At 37.4% G+C, this 25,563-nt stretch overlaps 1 protein-coding gene across 4 annotated transcripts in view; it reads right to left on the bottom strand.

Moving 5' to 3' along the window:
• Positions 1 to 25,563, bottom strand: part of LOC102122290 (testis-specific basic protein Y 1-like) — a 537,360-nt gene that overhangs the window by 233,480 nt on the left and 278,317 nt on the right. For all 4 annotated transcript variants that reach the window (XR_006695070.3, XR_006695071.2, XR_010584363.1 and 1 more), the window contains one exon: positions 7,202 to 7,276. The gene's annotated coding sequence lies outside the window, so the exon portion shown is untranslated. The remainder of the gene's footprint in view (positions 1 to 7,201; positions 7,277 to 25,563) is intronic.

The following is a 25,563-nucleotide window of genomic DNA, read 5'->3' as shown; positions in this document are numbered from 1 at the left end:
TACCATTTTTCCAACAGCATGGACTCACTTTGTGTCTCTGTGTCATATTTAGGTAATTCCTGCAATATTTCAAACTTTTTCATTATTATTCTATCTACTATGGTGATCTGTGATAAATTATCTTTTATGTTACTATTGTAATTGTTTTGGGGCACCATGAACCATGTTCATATATGATGGCAAACTTAATCAATAAATGTTGTGTGTGTTCTGACTGATCCACCTACCAGCTGTTACCCTATTTCTCTTTCTCCTCAGTCTTGCCTATTCCCTGAGACACAACAAGGTTGAAATCAGGCCAATTAATAACCCTGTAATGGCCTCTGAGTGTTCAAGTGAAAAAGAAGAGTCTCATGTTTCTCACTTTAAATCAAAAGCTAGACATGATTAAGCTTAGTGATTAAGGCATAGTGAAAGCCAAGATAGGCCAAAAGCTAGGCCTCTTGAGAAACACGGTTATCCAAGTTGTTAATGCAAATAAAAAGTTATTGAAGGAATTGAAAAGTGCTACTCCAGTGAACACATGAATGATAAGAAAGTGAAACAGCCTTATTGCTGAAATGAAGATAGTTCAAGAGGTAAGGATAGAAGATCAAACCCATACAACATTCCCTTAACCAAGCCTAGTCCAGGGCAAAGTTCTAATTTTCTCCAATTCAATGAAGGCTGAGAGAGGTGAGGAAGTTGCAGAAGAAAAGTTTGAAGCTAGAAGACATGGGTTCATGAGGTTTAAAAAAGGAAGCTGTCTCTACGACATAAACATACAAGGTGCAGTAGCAAGTGCTGATGAGAAGCTGCAGCACATTATCCAGAAGGCCTAGCTAAGATCATTCATGAAGGTGGCTACACTAAACAAAAGATTTTCAATGTAGGAGAAACAGCCTTCTGTTGGAAGAAGATGCCACCTAGGACTTTCATAGCTACAGAGAAGTCAATGTGTGGCTTCAAAGTTTCAAAGGACAGGCTGGCTCTCTTGATAGGCAGCTGGTGACTTTAAGTTGAAGCCAATGCTCATTTACCATTCTGAAAATCTTGGGGTCCTTCAGAATTATGCTAAATCTACTCTACCTGTGCTCCGTAAATGGAAGAACAAAGCCTGGACAACAGTACATCTGTTTACAGCATGGTTTACTGAATATTTTAAACCACTCAGGGGAAAAAAAAAAAGATTTCTTTGAAAATACTTCTGCTCATTGACAATTCACTTGGTAACCCAAGAGCTCTGATGGAGACATATGAGGAGATTTATGTTGTTTTCATGCCTACTAACACAACATCAATTCTGCAGTCCATAGCTTATGGAGTAATTTTGACTTTTAATTCATATTATTTAAGAAATAGATCTTATAACGCTATAGCTACCATAGACAGTGATTCATCTGTTGGATCTGGTCAAAGTAAATTGAACTCCTTCTGGAAAAGATTTACCATCTTAGATGCTATTAAGAACATTTGTGATTCATGGGAGGAGGTCAGCCTACCAACATCAACAGAAGTTTGGAAAAAGTTGATTCCAACCCTCATAGGTGATTTTGGGGGGTTCAAAGCTTAAGTGGAGGAAGTAACGGTAGATGTGGCAGAAACAGCAACAGAACTAAAATTAGAAGTGGAGCCTGAAGATGGGACTGAATTGCTGCAATCTCATATCAAACCTGAATGAAACAGGAGTTGCTTCTTATGGATGAGCAAAGAAAGTGATCTCTTCAGATGGTGAACATGCTGTGAACATTGTTGAAACAACAATAAAGGGTTTAGAATATGACAGGAATTTAGTTGATAAAGCAGAGGCAGAATTTGAGAGAACTGACTCCAATTGTGAAAGAAGTTCTACTGTGGGTAAAATAATATCAAACAACATCAAATGCTACAGAGAAATCTTTCCTGCAAAAAGGTTATGTGACTTGCTGAAGGCTCAGATAATCATTAGCATTTGGGCAATAAAGTATTTTTAATTAAGGTATGTACATTGTTATTTAGATCTAATGCTATTGTACAATTAATAGGCTACGGTACATAAATTTTATATGTACCAAGAAACCAAAAAATTCATGTGACTTGCTTTAATTGCAATAGTCACTTTATTGTTGTGGTCTGGAACTGAACCTGCAATCTCTCCAAGGTATGCCTATACATTCATTTAAACTAGCTGAAGGCAACAAAGAGAAGATTCTCCTCTTGGTACTTGTTTTAAAACATTTTATTAGATGATTTTTGGATTTTGAGTATACATTCCTGGCCCATTACATAACAGGAGAATGTTTTCTTAATATTACCAGAATTTCCCCTAATCAGAGCTCCAAACCACATATTGGCCACTTTACAAGAAACAAGAGCCAGCCACTTGACATCTCTAGTTGAAAGCCAATACCAGATTTTGGCAGTTCCACAGCCACCTTTTATTAATTTAAAATGGGGGTGAGCGAAACATTTTAAGACCATGACTGTGGGTCAATTCCCCGGGAAGATGCTCATTTAGAATGCTCCAGATACGCTGTGATGTTAAACTTCAATATTCTAAGAAGTTTTTCAAATATATTTTATAGTAGTTGCAGATTCTACCTTATAGTTTAAACTGGGTCTTGCTAGTCTCATAAAAACTGAAATAGAAAAAGACACAAGTATAAAATACAATTCTAGTTATGACCCACGATGGTAGTTTTACTGTAGATTCATATTGAAATCAACTGGGGAAGCTTTAAGAAATGGAGACATCATCTTCCCCAAACTCTTCCACCCTCTGCCTGCATTGAATTAGAATCTCTGGGGATGGTGCTCTACCAATAGCATTTGTAAAAACAACTCCTTTTAGTTGATTCCAATGGGGAGTCCAGCTAAAGAAAAATTCTCCTTAGGCACCTCAGCTATTAAGATCCTACACTTGTGACATGTTATTCAGTGAGTATTGGACTATCTGGCCAAATGGTTCATGATATCTGAAATACTGTCGACATTTGCCTCACTCCTGTCAGCTGAGAACTGTCCCTTATTCTTAATATTTTGCCTTTAACTTGACACATGCTCCATCAGTGTTGTTATAGATATGACTAAATCCTACTCTAAAATTTACCCTTGGAAGTGATTCATAATCACATAATGAATATCTCTGGGCCTATTTAAAACTGTAAGATCGTACCACCTTAAGACCACAGCAAAGCTAAAATCAGGCATACAGGTCAATGTTGTTAAAATTTCTTTGTAGTGCAAGGGTTTTCAAATATTCTGTTCAGTTAAAAACTCATGAAACTATCTGGATTCCTTTCAAATTTCATTTTCCAAATCAATTGGGCCTTCTCTTGAATCAACAGAATTGAACAAGTATTACAGAGAAGTAAAGTTTATTTTCAATTATAGCGACGTGTAAAAATGTGTTTCAACCTAATAGTTTCCCATTTTCATCCATCTTCTCCAAATAGTTAATTACTTTCTGGATTTTGGAATATTTTTCTCCATGATAAAATCATCTTGACAGTGCTGTTTTTTGCAGACATTTCAGTGTGGGTTTCTTATTTAATTGGGTGACTTTCTCATGTCTTTCTAATCTCTCTCAGCATTGGCATAGTTGAGATTATTTAAATTCTAAAAAACTATTTATCCTTTAATTATTTATCCTTTAATTAAATATTACTTTATTACAAAAAAGTAATATCTACCATTACTTTTAATGGCAAACCACAATTACTTTTGCATCAACCAAATAAAATTTGTTTATATTGCATGCAACGTATTTTGAAATATGTATACATTATGGAATGGTTCAACTGGGGTAATTAACATATGTATTATTATGAACATATATTTTATTATATGAAATATAACTTATTATTTCTTGCGAGAACATTTAAAATATACTCTCTTAACAATTTTCAGGAATGCAATACCCTGTTATTAACTATAGTCACCCTGTTTTCCAATAGATCTCTTGAACTTATTCCTTCGAACTGAAGTTTCGTATATTCTGACTTAATGGTACTATAATGAAACTGTACCTATAGGAATTGTGAACAAGAGCTAATCATATGTTTGAAAATTTTCAAGACCTAATTAGATGTTTTCAGAAAATTTCCAAACATTTGAAAATGTAGATCTTGATCCTGGTTCTTATAGGTGCAGTTTGAATCATAGTTCCATTAAAGTGAGCATTCCACATTACTGGAAAAGATCAAAGGAGTCTTCTTTATGTGTATTTATTTTCTCCCCTCCATCCTTCTCTCTGGAAAGTATTAGTAAAGTATTACTTTGTGTGTGTGTGTGTGTAGCATGTACTTAAACATTTTTAAGTTAGGGACAGACTTAATGGCAATATGTCCCATTTGAGTATTGTTATTTAAGGGTCTCTAGGGTTGATTCTTCTGAACTTTACCACCCAAAGTTACTTCAAATAGTCCTAGATGGCCGGGTCCACTGCTACGTGATTCCCAAGGAGGGACTAAAGAAGGTAGAGATCATAAGGTTTAGCAACATTTTTCATCATAATCCAGTTCCAAATCTTCATTTGAAATTTATATGGCATTTTCTTCCTCTTCACTGGGTTTTCACTTTATATTTAATTCTTTCAGGAGATGACAGTAATGTGCTTCCACTCCAAAGCCGTTGCCAAAAAGAAAAAAATGATTGTTTTCATGAGCATCATGAGGCAGAATCTTTTATTTTTCTTATTTCAAATGAAAAGCATATATCTTTATGTATTTTGCAGGCTTACATCTCAGGGAAAGAATATGTAATTATTTCTTCAATTGCTGACTTAATTTTTCTACTTTTGTTTACTACAATATACTGAAGTCTGTGTATCTTTTTAAAATAAAATAAATCTGTGAAACGGCGATATTGCATTAAATATATTGAAGTACAAAACACTCTCAGTAGACCATGGGAAGGATTACAAATTACACTCAGATATCTGAAGAGTAGAATCAGCAACTGTGTATGTGTCTTACCGCTGTATACACATCTCCAGCTGAACACAGGGACACATTTTGCCTTATATCCTTATAAGAAAAAATATAAAAAATAACAAAAAATAAACCAATTACAATACTTGGCATTGTATTCTCTCCACATTAGACATTATTTGCCTCAATGGTGGTTCCTGTAAATGCCCATCTTTTGCTGTTCCAGGAGGTACGAATAACTATGACCACAAAACATAAAACAGGAGCCCATTTGGTAAAACCTATGCATATTTTAAAATAGAGGAGAAAGACATCTAAATGTTCACAAACCTTAATTATGGCAGGGCATGGATGATTTTCTGATTCCTCTCCTTACCTTTATTTAACTATCAGGGGTCACTTTTATTTTTTATTTTTTGAGGCAGAGTCTTGCTCTGTCACCCAGGCTGGAGTGTAGTGACGTGATCTCAGCTCACAGCAACCTCTGCCTCCTGCATTCAAGCGATTCTCTCACCTTAGCCTCCCGAGTAGCTGGGATTACAGGCATCTGCCACCACACCCGGCTAATTTTTGTATTTTTAGTAGAGATGGGGTTTCACCATGTTGGCCAGGCTGGTCTCGAACTCCTGAACACAGGTGATCCACCTGCCTCACTCAGCCTCCCAAAGTGCAGGAATTACATGTGTGAGCCACAGTGCCCGGCCAACAGTCATTTTTAATGAGACGAAATATTTTTTGTAGAAAGCACCAGGAATGACGGCTATGTGTTTAAGTAGCATATGTTCAGCATGTGAGACATCAGCTTCATCTACTGCTTTTACAATTACCAGAATTGTCTAGTTCACAAAATTGAGCCATGACTCTTGAAATTGCCATTATACATAGGTGATCTAAATATCCCTGCATGGATACAGTACACTATTGACCCATTATTTGATAGTATCTCTAACGTTTTCCAAATGGAAGGGGAGAAAGTTCTACAATGTCTTCAGATTCTCTGGGTTTTTTGATTCAGGTTGTTGTTTTTCTTTTGTTTTTCTGAATTCCAAATGTCTAGGATCCAATATTATATGTGTATACTTCACAATCTTACAGAAATATCAGCGAGAGATTATAATGGACCATTTAAGTTTCATAAATAAGAATAAAAATATTATTCTGGTGTTTTGATTAATTAATAGAATGGTTAATCTTCTTATGCATTACATTTTAAAAAAATAACATCACAGCTGGTCAATTTACTTTAAAAATAATTCAAAGAAAATTAGAGAAATCAAAAATCAAAGCAAACTTAAAGTATCATTTTAGATCCAATAAATGATCCAAATAGTTTAAAAAGAGATATATTTCAGGGGGATAGTGGGAGAGGAAAATGCCATAACAGTTTTGGAAAGAAATATTTTAAGAACCATAAAGAAAACATTGAACATAATTAATTGGGCACTTACCATATATTGACACTAAACCGAATATTTTATTTATAAACTGTCCTAATAACATTCCTATTAGAGAGGTGTGTCTGCACCCACTTTAATAAGAAGAACACTGAAGTTGAAAAGGCTAAATAATTAGTTGAGGTCACACATTGGTGGAGGGATGAGATGAAGCTGAAAGGAGGGCCTTTCCTTATTGATGGGCTCCTCTGTCCTGAACCATGCTGTTCTAGCCATGGTTTTGAAACATTAATCACAGAAATCTCCTTCCTAAACCTTTCTCAAAAAGAAATCATTTCAACTAACCAGAAGATATGTGTATGAATATATTTGTGACAGTAAAAATTACAAAGTGCATAAAAAAGAGATTCATAGAAAAGGTTCTGGAATGTTGATCAAAATACAAGGATTAATTTATAATTTATCATTCTGAAGCTTATTTGTCATTATGGAAAATGATGCCAACATAGTGTTAAATGAAGACACAGGCAAAAATATTTCATAAAGAATATAATTTCTAGTATTTAAAACATAATTCCAAGTTAATATTTAAAAATCATTAAAAAGTGATCTTAGGGTGTGAGAACAATGATGTTTTTAAATTTAAATATTCTGTAACTTTGACGTTGAACTTACTACTGTGAATTGTGTGCAGTTTGAACTTAATGAACATCTTCAAAGAGTATAATTTAGACGTGATTTTAAAAAAACTGTGATCCATTCAGTCTGCAATCATATAATGGAAAAAATGAAACGTCATTCATATATGATTTTTCCATTTGACATGGCCTAGAGAAAATATGAGCTATCTTCTGCTATAAACAACTTCTACATTCTTGGAGCTGTCAGGGTAACATCTCTGAACGTAGGTTTCCTTACCTGAAAAATGATGAGTTTGGAGGACACAATCTCTTAACTTGTCTTCAGTAGTAATAGTTTAGGAATTTGTAAGTGCTAGGAAGAAAAAAGAAAATAAGAAGCAAATTCATTGGCATGGCACTATGGGTGATAATACGAGGATAGTTTCAGAATGATAACTGACATCATCAAAAACATTGAAATTGGAAAATTTCAGCTACAGATAAATTAAGTATCTCTCTATAGATCTATATAGTAAAATGAAGTAGCCAAGCTATCAATTTTGTGATATATGCAGCATTTTAAACAGGGGATTATTAGGACTAAATTTTCAGCCCATTAGTGACGGATTAATGGCATAGCTTGCTTCCAAGGGGAACTCTTAAGGACCCTATGAACTCTCACCTCCACAAAAAAGAGATGGGGCTTGCAGGTGGCCTGGTTTGTGTGGCAAAGTTGATGTGCAGATAACTCCCATGAAGCACTGCTAATCTCTCCTCAAAATGTGGCCAAATAAATCAAGAATGCTCTCAGTGGTCATCTTTTCCACTCTCTTTCTGTGCCTCCTTCTATTGCACTTCACTTCCCCATCTCTCCCCTCCCTTCTGTAGGATCCAATCTTATTATAATATCCTATCCAGGACTCTAGGTGCTCAAGTTTTTCCTTTACCCACACAAGTTTTGCTCTACATAAGTCAGTCCTCAGAATGTATTTGGTCAGGAGTTTCCTGCTGTCTGATTGAAACATATAAACCCTGTCTTCATGTTTCAAGTGACCTCTTGCGGAGGAGGTTTATCTTGAGTCAGGGTGCTTGACCTAAGTTATTATGAAGAAAGAGAGAGAGAGAGAGGAGAGAGAGAGAGAGGAAGAGGAAGAGGAAGAGGGAGGAAGGAAGGAAGGGGAAGAAAGGAAAGAAGGAAGGAAGGGAAAGAAGGGCAAGCAGGGGAAGGGAGAAAGGAAGGAAGGAGAGGAGGGAGGAAGGGGCAGAAGGAAAGAAGAGAGGAAGTAAAGAAAGTAGCATTGAAAAAAGATGCTTGCACAAGAATGTTTATAGCAGCACAATTCGCAATTGCAAAAATGTGAAACCAGCCCAGAGCCCATCAATCACTGAATGGATAAATAAATTGTGATATATATATATATATATATATATATATATATATATATACACACACATACATACATATGATGGAATACTACTCAGCCATAAAAAGGAATGGATTAACGGCATTCACAGCAACCTGGATGGGATTGGATAGTATTATTCTAAGTGAAGTAACTCAGAAATGGAAAACGAAACATCGTATGTTCTCACTCATAAGTGGGAGCTAAGTTTTGAAGATGCAAAGGCAAAATAATGATATAATGGACTTTGGGGATTCAAGGGAAAATGGTGGGAAGGGGGTGAGGGATAAAGAACTACTAATGGGTTCAATGTATACTGCTCGGATGATGGCTACACCAAAATCTCACAAATCACCACTAAAGAACTTATTCATGTAACCAACTACCACCTGTTCTCCAAAAACCTACAGAAATTTAAAAAAAAGGGGGGGCGCCCAAGATAGCCAAATAGGAAGAACAGCTGCAGCCTCTAGCTCCCAGTGTGAGCGACACAAAAGACTGGTGATTTCTGCATTTTCACTGAGGTACTGGGTTCATCTCACTGGGGCATGTTGGACAGTCGGTGCTGATCAGCGGGTGCAGCCCGACCAGCGAGAGCTGAAGCAGGGCGAGGCATTGCCTCACCTGGGAAGTGCAAGGGGGAAGGGAATTCCTTTTCCTAACCAAGGGAAACTGAGACACACAACACCTGGAAAATCGGGTAACTCCAACCCTAATACTGCACTTTACCAAGGGTCTTAGCAAACGGCACACCAGGAGATTATATCCCACAACTGGCCCAGAGGGTCCCAAGCCCACAGAGCCTCCCTCATTGCTAGCACAGCAGTCGGAGATCTAACTGCAAGGCGGCAGTGAGGCTGGCGGAGGGGCGCCCACCATTGCTGAGGCTTAGGTAGGTAAACAAAGCCTCTGGGAAGCTTGAATTGGGTGGAGCCCACCTCAGCTCAAGGAGGCCTGCCTGCCTCTGTAGACTCCACCTCTGGGGACAGGGCATAGCTAAACAGAAAGCAGCAGAAACCTCTGCAGATGTAAATGTCCTTGTCTGACAGCTTTGAAGAGAGCAGTGATTGACCCAGCACAGAGGTTGAGATCTGAGAATGGACAGACTGCCTGCTCAAGTGGGTCCCTGACCCCTGAGTAGCCTAACTGGGAGACATCCCACACTAGGTGCAGACCGACACCTCACACCTCACATGGCTGGGTACACCTCTGAGACGAAGCTTCCAGAGCAAGAATCAGACAGCAACACTCGCTGTTCAGCAACACTCGCTGTTCAGCAATATTCTATCTTCTGCAGCCTCCGCTGCTGATACCCAGGCAAACAGGGTCTGGAGTGGACCTCAAGCAAACTCCAACAGACCTGCAGCTGAGGGTACTGACTGTAAGAAGGAAAACTAACAAACAGAAAGGATACCCACACCAAAATGCCATCAGTACATCACCATTATCAAAGACGAAAGGCAGATAAAACCACAAAGATGGGGGAAAAGCAGTGCAGAAAAGCTGGAAATTCAAAAAATCAGAGCACATCTCCCCCTCCAAAGGAATGCAGCTCATTGCCAGCAATGGAACAAAGCTGGACGGAGAATGACTTTGACGAGTTGAGAGAAGAAGGCTTCAGTCGATCAAACTTCTCAGAGCTAAAGGAGGAACTACGTAACCAGCACAAGGAAACTAAAAACCTTGAAAAAAGAATGGATGAATGCATTGCCAAGACAATCCTAAGCCAAAAGAATAAAGCTGGAGGCATCACGCTACCTGACTTCAAACTATACTATAAGGCTACAGTAACCAAAACAGCATGGTACTGGTACCAAAACAGAGATATAGACCAATGGAACAGAACAGAGTCCTCAGAAATAATACCAGACATCTACAGCCATCTGATCTTTGACAAACCTGACAAAAACAAGAAATGGGGAAAAGATTCCCTATTTAATAAACGGTGCTAGGAAAATTGGCTAGCCATAAGTAGAAAGCTGAAACTGGATCCTTTCCCTACTCCTTATACAAAAATTAATTTAAGATGGATTAGAGACTTAAATGTTAGACCTAAAACTATAAAAACCATAGAAGAAAACCTAGGTAATACCATTCAGGACATCGGCATGGGCAAGGACTTCATGTCTAAAACACCAAAAGCAACGGCAACAAAAGCCAAAATTGACAAATGGGATCTAATTAAACTAAAGAGCTTCTGCACAGCAAAAGAGACTACCATCAGAGTGAACAGGCAACCTACAGAATGGGAGGAAATTTTTGCAATCTACTCATCTGACAAAGGGCTAATATCCAGAACCTACAAAGAACTCAAACAAATTTACAAGAAAAAAAACAAACAACCCCATCAAAAAGTGGGCAAAAGATATGAACAGACACTTCTCAAAAGAAGACATTAATACAGCTAGCAGACACATGAAAAAATGCTCATCATCACTCGCCATCACAGAAATGCAAATCAAAACCACAATGAGATACCATCTCACACCAGTTAGAATGGCAATCATTAAAAAATCAGGAAACAACAGGTGCTAGAGAGGATGTGGAGAAATAGGAACACTTTTACACTGTTGGTGGGACTGTAAACTAGTTCAACCATTGTGGAAAACAGTGTGGCGATTCCTCAAGGATCTAGAACTAGAAATACCATTTGACCCAGCCATCCCATTACTGGGGATATACCCAAAGGATTATAAATCATGCTGCTATAAAGACACATGCACACGGATGTTTATTGCAGCACTACTCACAATAGCAAAGACTTGGAACCAACCCAAATGTCCATCAGTGACAGATTGGATTAAGAAAATGTGGCACATATACACCATGGAATACTATGCAGCCATAAAAAAGGATGAGTTCGTGTCCTTTGTAGGGACATGGATGCAGCTGGAAACCATCATTCTCAGCAAACTATCGCAAGAACAGAAAATCAAACCCCACATGTTCTCACTCATAGATGGGAATTGAACAATGAGATCACTTGGGCACAGGAAGGGGAACATCACACACCGGGGCCTATTGTGGGGAGTGGGGAGGGGGAGGGATAGCATTAGGAGATATACCTAATGTAAATAATGAGTTAATGGGTGCAGCACACCAACATGGCACATGTATACATATGTAACAAACCTGCACGTTGTGCACATGTACTGTAGAACTTAAAGTATAAAAAAAAAGAAAAAGAAAAAGAAAAAGAAAATCCTGCTTGGTTTCCAAGGAATGGAAAAGCAAATAAAAGCAAATAAGCAAATAAAACAAGCCAACAGAAGTATAAAAATAGCATTTTTAATTCCTAGAAATTGTTAATAGTCATTTTAGAATTTTTATGAATTAATTGATAAGAGACCTTTCTATAAAGGTCAAAGGTTAACGATGAGAAAATATTTACCTTGAAGATATCAGAAAGGCACTAGTTAGGTCTCATAGCAAAGTCATTTGAGGTATTCATCCAGTTTTTTTTTTAATTATGAAAGTGAATTATTTACTTTCCAATATGATTGCTCATCTGCTAGATTCTACTTAAAGCTCATGATGGTTAATTTTTAATTTATTCACACATCCCTACCAAGCACCATTCCTTATTTCTACTCTTTTTCAGAAAATAAAAATTAAGAAGTTGTGTGTACTCACTATTTCCATTCTTTTCTCCCCACTCTTTTTTAAAACTATTTTTTTTTCAGGCTTTCCACCGAATACTCCATCAAAACTGTCTTTTTCCAGGTCACTGACAACTTCCACATCATTAATTTTTTGGTCACTTCTCAATCTTCACTTACTTAGCAGTATTTGATACTGTTGATTCTGTTCAAATTGTCTTATAATTCCATTATAACTACAGTAATAATTCAGCTGAAATTATAAGCATGTGAAATTACTTAGCTCCCCATTTAAAATGACAATCACAAAACCCATTTTATAGTCCAGAAGACAAATATCTTTAAGCACTATAAATTCCTATAAATATGAAAATTTCCTAATGGACATGTCAATTGCATGTCGACAGTGAACTTCCACAGCTATTGCAAAATCTTCTTAATCTATGTCAATAGAAACTTTTACCAGTAGGTAGGTTCCCTGGCCCTTTGCAACTTAAAATCAGGCACTGAAAGGAAAAGATGATAATGAGTTTTTGGTGCCCCGGGGGATGAATTTTGTACATAGATTATACAGAAGTTACTTTGATTTTAAATATTAATATTCAATTTATTATGGTTATAAATTCAAAATACCGGTTTGCCTTAATCACCCTTATGCTTTTAATTTGCATCATAACTATTATTTTAAATAGAAATCTAGGACATTTTATAATTACCTTTAAAGGAGATTTTTAATTATGTCTACATTAACAAGTGTAATTATTTAGCATGCATTAAATGTTTTAAGCCTCACTTAATATGTTAAGCTTCCTTCAATTTTTGATTACTAAACATACTTTCTCAGACACTTAAACTATTCTTGCAAATTTAATAAATGCAATATATAGATGTATGCACATGCACACACAGTGACCAGAAAAGTGTGGCATGACATTGCGGATGGAGATGTATCATCCAGGATGAATTTTTCCAAATCCCCTTTGCTGTGTTAAACCCCTTTTTTGTAGTCAGTTGTTATATATGCAAACACTAAAAAGGGAACAGTCCATAGCCTATGCACCTGTGTTCAAGCTGCACATTAACTAAACATGCAAGTCAAGTTCATGATATTCATGCCAAGCAGAAACACCAAGTGATAGATGTTACTTATCTATAAGCAGCATCCTTCTCTTTTGAATACTTTTTTTAATGTTCATCCATTACAACCACAGCTTATATAGATACTTAAGACATCTAATATGATTCTGTGTGGCCAAACAGTGTGCCTCATTCTAACATCACAGCTTCTAAGGGTACCATTTTAGTGGCCACAATCCACATGTGTCCTGCTGAATTAATCAACTCTTTCTGGTATTGGATGAGAGTTAAAATTTCCCCTCTTACCTTGATGGTTTACAAACTGTGCAGGCTAAGTTGGTGCCCATACCTCTCAGTGTAATATTGAGAGGTTCTAAATAATAGTAAAAAGTAATTCTAATATCTTGCCCTACATGAAAGAATTATCTTGACACATTTTCAACAGAAGCCAAGAATAAGTGTTTTCAGCATTCTGAAAAGTAATTTCAGAATTTTGAGTTTGTGTAGTGGCCTAGATGTAAATTTATTTTTAAATGATTGAATTTCATCTTGTCTGAAGACTAAAATAACAGGAAATAACTAAGAGGCTGAGAAATAAATTTATAACAGGGTAACTTACATAAGTTTCACATTAACGTTTGAGGAGCACGGTATGATTTTTAACATCCTCAATTATAGTTGAAAACTAAATAGGTCTTCTATATTAGTAGCCTCAAGCTCTCTGACAGCAGATACCTTCAATTACAAACTCTTACCTCAATTTGCCTTCTTAGGGACACTGATTATATTGCATGTAGGTCTTCCAACAAAGACCACTTTAAAAACATCAAACCATGACACTTAACCCTTTCATTTCAGTTCAATATTTATTATATTATCTTCATTTTATCTACCTTGAGGTTGCCACCATGTAAATCTCCATTTCACTCATTGTTTCAATAAATATTCTCTGAGTGTATAATATGTGTCAGTCTCTGAGCTAAAATAAGTGTATTATGGTGGTGACATAGGCATAAAACTTTTTTAAATGAAAATAACCGTAAAGATTTAATTTATTCTCAATTTTTCAGACAAGAACATGCTTAAAGTATATACATTCAAGACTTCCAACTCTTCCCTTATGGTCATCCCTAATAGACTTCTATTACATGGTTTTATGCAAGAATTTATGTCCCATTCTCTTTGTAACTGATGACCTCATGACTTTATCTTTGATGTAACTTTAGTTTTTCTTATTTTCATCTTTAGAGACAGTATTCTCAGTGCAGTTTTCAACTGACTAGTCTACAAAGGATTTATTGTCCAAGTTATCAATCATTACACTGCTGGAGTCTGAGTGGTTTCTTGAACTTTTTCAAATAGCATGAAAATTTCACTATTAATGTTGGATTTATATTGACTATCATATTGTAGCCATTATGAATTTCAAATAAATGATTATGAAAAAAATAATTTGCACTAATTTATATAAAGTTTGTGTAATTTTTTTTCTGACATATTTGTGTCTGAAAACTGTGAGACGACAAGATGCTGTTTTTCCAATACCAGTTATATGTTGAAAAGTAATTCTGTTCTTTAACCACTTAAAGTTATAACTTTCCAGGAATTTAAAGGTCCTCATTCCTGGAACTGTTCAAAGTTGGATATACATATAACAGGGATATAACAGAAAATTTCCAAACAAAGGCATTGATTTAGTTTAGAAAATTTTTAACATTTCTTCAAGTGTTCATATGTTCTAAAGTTCTGTGAGTCTAAGAATTTGTGTTTTTACTTGATTTACGCTGTGAGTCTTCCTTAAGAATGAAAGTTCTCCCCTTTATCTTTAGGGATCCAATAAACACAAAACCGAGGACTTAGAGATTTTACTGTTGATATTTTACTGATAGAATTACCTTCTGCACAGTTAGTGCACATCTATACAAACAGATTTATTTAAAAGGCTGATAATTTTCCACTTAATTATTTGTTTGTTTTTAACAATGATCCTGCTTATGTGGAAAATGTAGGAATTTTGTTTTTACAAAGAGGCCAAAGGCAAGCAGATGATATTTAGTACCTCTCTTTGTTATTTCTTAAGATTTGTTACTGAAATATTTCAATGTTATGTAGTAGAGTAACTTTGTTAGTTCTTATAAATTTTTCTTATGAATTTCTTAAGAATAACTTTATCTCTTATGCAGTACATTGCAGCTAGCCAGGGTGGAAGCCGAGGATAACAAATTAGTAGTCAGCACTCTGTCTTCAGAGCATGTAAGTTAAGAAAATGTGTGGTTTCTCATATTGCAGAAAATCCAAACATCTTTGGAGAAACAAGTGAGTTTCAATGGTCAAAAATATATAGGAAGTCTAAATAAATAAACAAAAAATAGCAAGTTTCACAGGAATCACAATTTAGACTTAAAATACTGGCCCCTTAGTAATATGGTAAAAACAGTTACCTATCTTATCTCTCTGATTGTCAAGATGAAAGAGGGTGTGGAGGGGGAGAAGTAAGATGGAGAGAGAAGGAAAGAAACAGGGAAAGGGAATGAGAGATGAAAAGGAAAGATGGAGAGAGAGACACGCAAACAGAAACAGAGGGACACACACACACACAGACTGATTTTATCAGGGATCGAAACATCATAGGGAGAATGTTTTAAAGTCACCCTGTATGAATAACACACATTTGATGGGAAGTGATTCTGTACATCACTGTAACATTTACTCAGATCACAGAAATGAACCAGCACCTCCTCAATGATGAATCATTAATTACTTAATTTAGTAACTTAAATCATTAATGACTTAATTTAATTTTAAATGTTTTATCCCCAAAAATAACTAAAATGGATGTTAAAAACTTAACCGACTTTAACAACTAAATTAAATGTTAAAGCTGGTTATACATCTGTGTCAAGTTCCTTACCTATTCCCACCTCCATTCATAGGCACCTCAAATGGATGTGAAACATATTTAATGAATGGGCAGCATACATTTAAACTATTTGTAACATATATTTGGTAGTGAGTGATTCTATAATACAGGTTGCATGTTTCTTGTTACAAAAATGTCCACATAAAGCCTCTGAAAAATTCTAAAAACAAAGTTTGTTCATTGAATCACCAAAGGTTGTTGAGCAGTGGGGATAAAAAAGTTAAAAACGAGCACATCGGACCTATAAACAAATCACTGCAGTCTCAACAGAAAGATCTACTACTGATCCATCTTTCTCTATATCTCTATAATCTATCTGTCTGTCTGTCTATCTGTCTGTCTATCTATCTATCTATCTACCTATCTATCTAATCTATCATCTATTTACTCTATCTATCTATCTATCTATCTATCTATCTATCTATCTAATCTGTCATCTATATATCCATCCTATCTATCCATCTAAGCTATCCTATCTATCTATCTATCTATCTATCTATCTATCTATCTATCTATCTATAACTCTATGTATTATGTATCCATACATTTTTATCTATAAATCTATCATCTATCCATCCATCTTATCTATCAATCCATCCATCCATAGCTATCTACCTGCCCATCTACCTATCTGTCTACCTACCTATATATATCAAGATTGTAAAGGCACAGAGGGGAGTGAGGTTAGGCTTCAGCACGCTAGTGACAAATAGGCTTTTTCCATGCAGATAAAGATGGAAGTAGGCCAGGCACGGTGGCTCACGCCTGTAATCCCAGCACTTTGGAAGGCCGAGGCGGGCATATCACAAGGTCAGGAGATCGAGATCATCCTGGCTAACACACTGTGAAACCCCATCTCTACTAAAAATACAAAAAAATTAGCCGGGCGAGGTGGCAGGCGCCTGTAGTCCCAGCTACTCGGGAGGCTGAGGCAGGAGAATGGTGTGAATCCGGGAGGCGGAGCTGGCAGTGAGCTGAGACTGAGCCACTGCACTCCAGCCTGGGCGACAGAGAGAGACTCCGTCTCAGAACAAAACAAACCAAACAAACAAAAACAAAACGATGGAAGTTTATTTCCGGCAGAGGAAACAGCATCTGCAAAGCTACTTAGATACTGTCTTGCTTGAGGTTAGGCATGCTAACTTGGTAGTGAAGAAGTTTGCTTGTTAACTGTGGTGGTGTAATCCGGCCCAACACTTGGTGTTTATTATTTTCCAAGTTTCTTCCTTCTTTTTTAAAAATTATTTTTTTCTAACGGACAAATAAAAATTGTATATATTTGTGGTGTACAACATGTTGCTTTGAAATGTGTGTACATTGTGGAATGGCTAAATTGAGCTAATTAACATATGTGTTATCTCACATACCTATCAAATCCTTGTGGTGAAAACATCTCAGATCTACTCTCTTAGCATTTTTAAATGATAGGATACATTTTTTTATTAACTATAGTGGCATTCTATTAAAACAATAATTTTATTATTTCATGATTTTATGGGTTAATTGAGCTTAACTAGGCAGTTCATGTATGGTATTGGCTAAAGCAGCAGTTAGTGGTAGGGGCTAGATTGGATTAGATTTGCTAGGACAGAAAATTAAAACATAATTGACTCTGGAGGTAAATTTTTAAATATAGGTTTTCTCATTAGTTCTTTATTTTGTGAGCTCAAAACCAATATATTCTCTTTTACATTTATAAAATTCATATAAAATACACTTCATATATAAAATGTATAAAATAAAATTTCTGGTTCCACTACCCAATGTTCAGACTGTTTTGCTTGATTACGCAGTAGAGGAAAGCCAGGCATGGTGACTCATGCCTGTAATCCCAGCACTTTGGGAGGCCGAGGCAGGTGGATCACTTGAGGTCAGGAGTTTGAGACCAGCCTGGCCAACATGGTGAAACCCCATCTCTACTAAAAATATAAATTTAGCTGGGCATGGTGGTGATGCGCACCTGTAGTCCCAGGTACCCTGGAGGCTGAGGCAGGAGAATTGCTTGAGCCCAAGAAGGGGAGGTTACAGTGAGCTCAGATGGTGACACTGCACTCCAGCCTGGGAGACAGACTCTCTCAAAAACAAATCAAAACAACAACAACAATAACAAAACAAAGAGTAGAGGGCTACTGTCCTTTCATGTGTGTTTTAGAAAGGAGTGGAATAAAACTAGGAAAAGAAATAATTTTCATTAAGACAACTATTATACATAATCATTAAATATAGGTTTATGTAATTGGGATAAAAATTATTTGAAAAATATCAGTTGGCTGAAACCACTAAAATATTCAGGCTCAAACCATGTAGATTTATACCTCTAGAATATTAGGAAAATGGGTTGATGGAAGGAACCAGGAGTTCTGAGCACTGCAACTGAACTTAGATGATGAGTGTCTCAACGTTCCACGATTTAAGAGTGTGCTTCTTTTCACCTGCCAGATGAAATGGGTTGCTCTTTCTCCTGCCATCTGAGTAGAAGATTGCTTTCATTTTAGTCTGAGTTGAGTGAAGATCAGAAGAGCCCAGGGATAGGTCAGAGACACCACAACAGAAGTCAATAAGTCTAGAAACGCGAGGCAGTGTGTGGAGACGGCCCCGCATGGCTGCTCTGGTCTGAATGTCTGTCCCCCACCAAATCCAAATGTGGAAATCCTAACCTCCAAGGTGATGGTATTAGAAGGTGGGGCCTTTGGGAGGTAATGAGGTCATCAGGGTGGAGCCCCATGAAAGGGATGAGTGCCTTAAAAAGTAATATGCAATGGCTTGCTTTCTGCTTCCTACTCTCTGCCACTTGAGAATGCAGTAAGAAGAGCACTATGTGCAAACAAAGTGGGTCTTCACCAGGCACTGCATCTGGTGGGGCCTTGATCTAGGACCTTCCAGCTCTAACACTATGAGAAATAAATGTCTGGCATTTGAGCCACCCAGTCCATGGCAGTTTGTTATAGCAGCATGTACTGACTACATCAACGGCACATATAAATTTCTCTAAAGATGGTTTTCAATGGAAAAGGGAAAACAGGCCTCGCCTGTTCTCCTTCATTAACTTCTCTTCATGAGGGCCCAGGCTTTCTTTGTGTTTAGTGAAGCCAGGTAGGCTTGTCCAAGTCAGCACTGTAGAACCGTCAAATGTCAGAAGCCAGTGAAACTCATTCATGTGTGGAGCACATCAGCAGATTGCCATGACCAAGAATATCCTCAGGGGACAAAGCTAAAAAGGCTTTACTAAGCCAGTGGCTATCCCTGCCAAGAACAGCCAAATAAGCAACAGGCCTACCTTTGTGTTATGTACTATGGTTCTATTATACATTGATGCTTTGGAAACCATGGAATGAGATTCACCAGTAGGAAAACAAAAGCATCACCAAAAGCCCTTTTGTAATGTGGTGATGGGTAGGGCGATGGATATTAAAGCCCCTACAAGAATCCTGTATCTCAGGAAAGGAGGTTCTGATGGCCGATGTGATACCTTGGTTCTTCTTAGTTTGAAAGAATTTAAATGAGAGACACACAACAAAGGAGGTGTTGCATAGAGTAATTTATTGTAAAAGAAAAATAATATGTTGAAAGTTAGGTGCAGAATGGACAGTACACCCTGAGAGAGAGAGGATTCAGGGCGGGCTGCTCGTAAGGATGAGACAGCAAAGACTGGCACTAGGGCGACTCCCTGTATGGGAGTCTTCCATGATTATTCATCAGGAGTTGGGAGAGGTGTTACGAGTAAGCATGTTCTGGGTGGTCCTCTGGGTGCACATGCGCAGTAGCTGTGCATGCTTATTCATACATCGCCTGTCTCATTAGCATCTTATATCTCCATCCAGGGGTGTGCTTTTTACTATTAAAATGAGCAAAGGATCAGTTTGAAGACAGGTAAAATCAAAATGCACATGCTCTCTAGAAGGGAAAGTCCCTATTGAAGATAGCTTAGCTTGAATGAGCTCAATGACAATGCAAATGCTGAAGTTTATTGTGTTCATTGTATGGTCACCATGGTTGCTGTGTCCCGAGAACATGGACACTTCCTTGACTACCTATCCTGCCTCAGAAGCCTGATACTTAACAATGGATGATCACATAAGCCTCGCTGCTGTCGCCAGCACCATTCTGAGCTAGCCTCTCAGCTAACACTTGGGTGGGAAGTCACGTGCAGCATGCAGGGTGCCTTCTGTTTGGCCGTCCTGGTGGTCCGCATCTCTCCACGCAGCTCTTCACAAACACAAGCTTTCATTCTGCCATTTGGTTCTCCAAGGAACACTTTGACAGTTATTTAATTTAATCTTTCTTTTTGGTCTGCATTTGACTGTGCCAGCTTATCAGTAGAGCTCCTTTAAGACAGTCAATACTTCCTGTTTGTTTCAAAAAAGTCTTCTTTATGCAATTCAGTGTAGAGAAATAAATGGATGCATTTGACACTAAGAAGGCACGTTTATCTGACTTTTATGTATCTGCTACATCAATAGAAACGGTGCTATTTTATTTGATGAATTATAATGATAGGTTGGCGATTCTTTGAAAACTAAGAAGTGAATTGTTGCTTTTGTTTGAGATAATAAAGATCAATACAGTGGATGGATTTCACCCTCATATCCATGAAGCATAGTTGCTTCTTCCTGAGCTCTTTGGATGTATTGGTCTATGTGACTCGCTTACAGCCTTATTTGACTTAGAAATCTTTGTGAGTAGCTAAGGAATGTGGCCATGTGTTTTGCTTTACTTAGTTCTTACATATGAGAAAATGGGCACCAGGTAAAGAACATCACATTCAAAGGGGCAAAGAGCTGATTTTTCTCATCCACGACAAAAAGCAAAACAGGAGGCTCATTTTTATAAAAGGATATTATCTCTTGTTATCCATAAACAATAAGGAAATAAATTATGCCCAGGACTTTGTCATCATATCATTAATTTACAAGTATAAATGAATAACTAGATTGGTGTTACTGGTAACAATAATATAATTCTGATATGAAAAATATTAAATTAGAGAAGTAGGAAGTGGAGGAGATTTCAGCACAGAGGGCTTTGTTCTTTAAATTTAAGATGAAAAGTAAAAAAGAGCTAGGAACAGTGGCTTACACCTGCAATTCCAGCACTCTGGCAGGCTAAGTCAGGAAGACTGAGTCCAGGAAATTCTAGACAAACCTGGGAAACATAACGAGACCTCCTCTCTATGAAAAATAAACAAAAATTAGCTAGGCGTGGTGGCACACGCTTATAGTCCCAGGTACTCAGGGGGCTGGTACAGGAGAGTTGCTTGAGCCCCGGAGGCTGAGGCTGCAGCCAGCTATCATTGCACCACTGTAGTCCTGCCTGGGAGACAGCAAGACCCTGTCTCAAGAAAAAACAAAATATAAAAAAAGTAAAGAAGTAAAGAAAAGCCAATGTCATCATAAAAATGAATTTCTTTTTTGGAGGAGAATGGGAAATGGTGGGGGTCAAAGGGACAGAATCATGAAACTACACCAGATGTCATTCTGGGTTCTGTTCTGTTCTCTTGGAATAATCTTGGTGGAAGCCAAACCGCTCATCAATCCTGTGGTGGTTGGGGAGCTCAAAGAACCCCATTAATGTAAACAGAGCCTTAATTTGGGCTAAAAATAAAGGTCGGTTTTGAAACGGAAGTTTCCAAGTTACAGCACACTTGCACAACTGCATCTACATAGTAGGCAGCCACTAATTGTGATGATAATCATATTGATGTAAGAAGGAGAAGCAAGTGGATGCTGAGGGGAGGAGGATGAGGTGATGGTGAAGATGTAGGACTTGCTCAGGAGAAGAGAGAGAGCAGTGTAATTGTGGACATTTACTCATGATTAGGTTAAAGGTGAACGATATTCATTGCAGTGAGCAATGCTCGCCATCCCCTAAGAGTGTCAACCTGTTTTTATACCCTATAAGAGAATCCTGCTTGACCACAGGTTTGCTCAGTTAGTTTCAAGAATGAACTGATGCTCAGAAACACAAATACTTAAAATTCAGACAAGTTATCACAGTTCACTAAATTGCAGGTCATTGGATCTCCTCAAGTGAAAATGATTGCTTTACACCAACCTCATTCAGGCTTTGGCCTGCTTTCCGCACCTATGGATGAGACAACACTTCGTTATCAGGCAAAGCCATGAAACTACATCCCTGCCAGACGGGGAGGTCAGGATGTCAGCATCACTCCGAATCCTGGTTATCAAAGGCCATGTCAATCTGCACTTTTCTTTCTCTCTCTTTCTCCAAGCCCTTAGAAGAAAAGAAGAATCCTTTATCCTGGAGGGAGATGGCACTACACTAAGATGACAGATTTGGTTTTGCTTCACCTTTGAGACTCTAAATAAGAAACCACTTGATTAACTTTGGTTCCAGGGATCGTTCAATAATTTTAAGATGGGAGCTAATGGATGGAGCTGCTGTTCTTTCCAGCAAGTTATGTCTTCCTGCATGAAGCTATATCTTCATGCATATTTACAGAATCATATCTTCATATATGGAGATGTATATGCATGTATGTTGACGGATGAATATAAATCTGTGTGTTTATTTATTTATGGAGGCATATCTCAATGTGCAGCGATATAACTATAATGTATCTCTATTTATGGAGATATATTTTCATGTATGGAAATATATTTCCTTGTGTCTTGATAAACTTAGATATGCTTTCATGTGTAGCTATATATCCTCACATAGGCAAATGTGTTTCCATGTATCTTTATGTATGGAGAGTCTACATTGCAGCAAATAAAATTCCAACCAATTAGTCACTGTCTGATGAATAATCACTTCATTTAGATGGCAACTTTAATCATTTTAATAAATGCACAGATACAACAAACGCTTTACTTAATAACTCATTATGTCTAACACTAAATTTTACATTTTAAAATAAAGCTATTTTTCATTTTCATCTGTAGAATTAATATGTAAATTCTTTCTTTTTTTTTTTTTTTGAGACGGAGTCTCACTCTGTCACCCAGGCTGGAGTGTAGTGGCACAATCTAAGCTCACTGAAATCTCCACCTCCTGAGTTGAAACGATTCTCTCAGCCTCACAAGTAGCTGGGATTACAGGCACTCGCCGCCATGCCTGGCTAATTTTTTGTATCTTTAGTAGAGATAGGGTTTTGCCATGTTGGCCAGGCTGGTCAGGCTGGTCTCGAATGCCTGACCTCGGGTGATCTGCCCACCTTGGCCTCCCAAAGTGCTGGGATTACAGGCATGAGCCGTTGTGCCTGGCCCCTTTTTCTAATTTATTTAATATTAAATATTCATATTGGTTTCTAATTATATGCAGAGTTCAGGATTCAGAGTAAATTTAATTAGATTTGTTTTACTTTTGCTGAATGTGTCTAACATCACAACACAATTTATCTCATCAATTTATTTTTATAAAATGTAATTAACTTAGAAGTATATGTAGGGGCTTTACAAAAGATTTCTCATTTGTTTCTACATGTTTTGTAACAAAATTAGAAAACATAGATATGAAAAACCAAAAGTGAAAACGCAAATGGCCACAGTTTCTTCTTTGAGAGTGAACCACTTCTTAAGATTTTACACATTTTTCTGTGAATCCAAACTATTGCCTGAGTAGTTACATATCTATAAACATGTACAATTCAAAAACTGGATCATAGTTACATGTGCTAATGGATAAACTTCCTTTTTACTACTTAGTATGATATGAGAAACATATACTCATGACAATAATAATGCATCGAGATCACTGTAATGACTACAGAGTAGTTTGTGTACCTAGTCTTTAAACTCAAAAGTTCTGGTCCTCAACTTTGAGGCAATAAAGGATTTTTTTTTTTCTAAAATGTTACATCAGATATTTTTCCTTTAATTTACCTAGTTGTCTGAAATGTTTCAATAGAAGATCCTAGAATTAGAATTTCTTGTACATTAGTTATGCTCTTTAATAATGAAGTGGCATCATTTGTCTGGGGTAATACCCGAGGTTCGTGGCCTCACACCAAGAAAACTGAGGACGTGGGCACATAAGGAGTGAGTTTAAGAGTGGGAGTTTAATAGAAAAGTTCTTTCGTGCAGAGGGAATGGGTTCCGGATGGATCTCCCCTCATGCAGCAAGATGTTGGGCACAGAGGATTGGTTGGACCAGGTGTGCCATTTACATAATATGAGAAGAAGCTGGCCATACCACCCTAATCTTTTATTATGCAAATTGGGTCTCTACCTGGTCGAAGCCATGTTGCCTGCTTCTTTTACAGCACATGTGGCACACAAAGAAAAGGGAAGAGGGAATGTCTATGCTGAGTATACCTGGCTTCCAGGTATCCCTTCTCTATTGGCACAGCTGCTGGCATTCATCTATGCAAGCTTCCAACTTGCTTATCTATGCTTGCAGCTTGATTTTTCAGGCTGCTTTTTCTTTTCTGGAAAAGCAGTGATTTGGGGCTGCTTTTAATTAAAAGGAAAACCTTACCAAGGGCTCTGTTACCCTCACTATCTGCCTAAATAATTTCTATTTAGCTCCTATATCAATAATAACTTGAATTTACTTTTTGAGATGCAAAAGCACAATGAAGAAAATAAAAAATGACTTTTAATATCCCCATCCAGATAACACTGATACTTAAAAAAATAGACATATGTTTACAAAATTCATAAAGCACTAGAAAATACAAAATGACAAATTATAACCATTTGTTTTCTGTTTCACAAACTACACAGATTGAAGAGTTGGCCATATTGTAGCAGGACAAGCCACAGACAAGAACTCCTCAGACACCAAACTGTAGAAGGAAAGGGCTTTATTCAGCTGGGAGCATTGGCAGACTCAAGTCTCCAAAAACCGAGCTCCCTGAGTGAGCAATTCCTGTCCCTTTTAAGGGCATACAACTCTAAGGGTGTCCATGTGACAGAGTTGTGATCAATTGAGCAAGCAGGGGGTATGTGACTGGGGGCTGCATGCACCTGCACCTGTAATTAGAACCGAACAGAACAGGACAGGGATTTTCACAGTGCTTTTCCATACAATGTCTGTAATCTATAGATAACATAACCAATTAGGTCAGGGGTCGATCTTTAACTACTAGGTCAAGGGTGTGGTGCCGGGCTGTCTGCCTATGGGTTTCATTTCTGCCTTTTAGTTTTTACTTCTTTTTTTCTTTGGAGGCAGAAATTGGGCATAAGACAATATAAAGGGTGGTCTCCTCCCTTAATATGAGCCTATGAAAATCCAACTCATTACTCAGATGACTGTGAATATTGAAAGCACCACTCTAGGGGTGGGAGCTATCCCTAGATTAAGTCAGTTTCCTGGGAGTGACTTCCTAGTCTATTGTTCTTGAAGGGTCTTGGCTCCACTTTCCAAGCTATCATCTCTTTCCACCATTCTCTTTAGTTGCTCAATAAGAAGAAAACATGCCCTTCAAACAGACTTCTGTCTGCTTCTTGTCCACACTTAATTGGAAACGCAAGATAATCACATTTCCAGTTTGAACTAACACTTTTGTCATATAACTCTCAAAATTTCCAAGAGTCTTCTATGAATTTGATTCTATGTTAGTCCTGGAATCAAATTATTAATAGCACTTCTTTTTGAGACACACCTTCATCTGTAGACTCGGTCACTGCTTTTTTGGGTGTGTAAGGTGTGCTAGAATAATGCCTTAGCATTCAGCAGAGAGGTTCTACCAGGCTCTATC

The sequence above is a fragment of the Macaca fascicularis genome, chromosome X (assembly GCF_037993035.2).
Source record: "Macaca fascicularis isolate 582-1 chromosome X, T2T-MFA8v1.1".
In the NCBI taxonomy this organism is placed as follows: domain Eukaryota; kingdom Metazoa; phylum Chordata; class Mammalia; order Primates; family Cercopithecidae; genus Macaca; species Macaca fascicularis.
The sequence above is the reverse complement of the archived record's forward strand: the minus strand, read 5'-3'. Positions and strand labels throughout refer to the sequence as shown.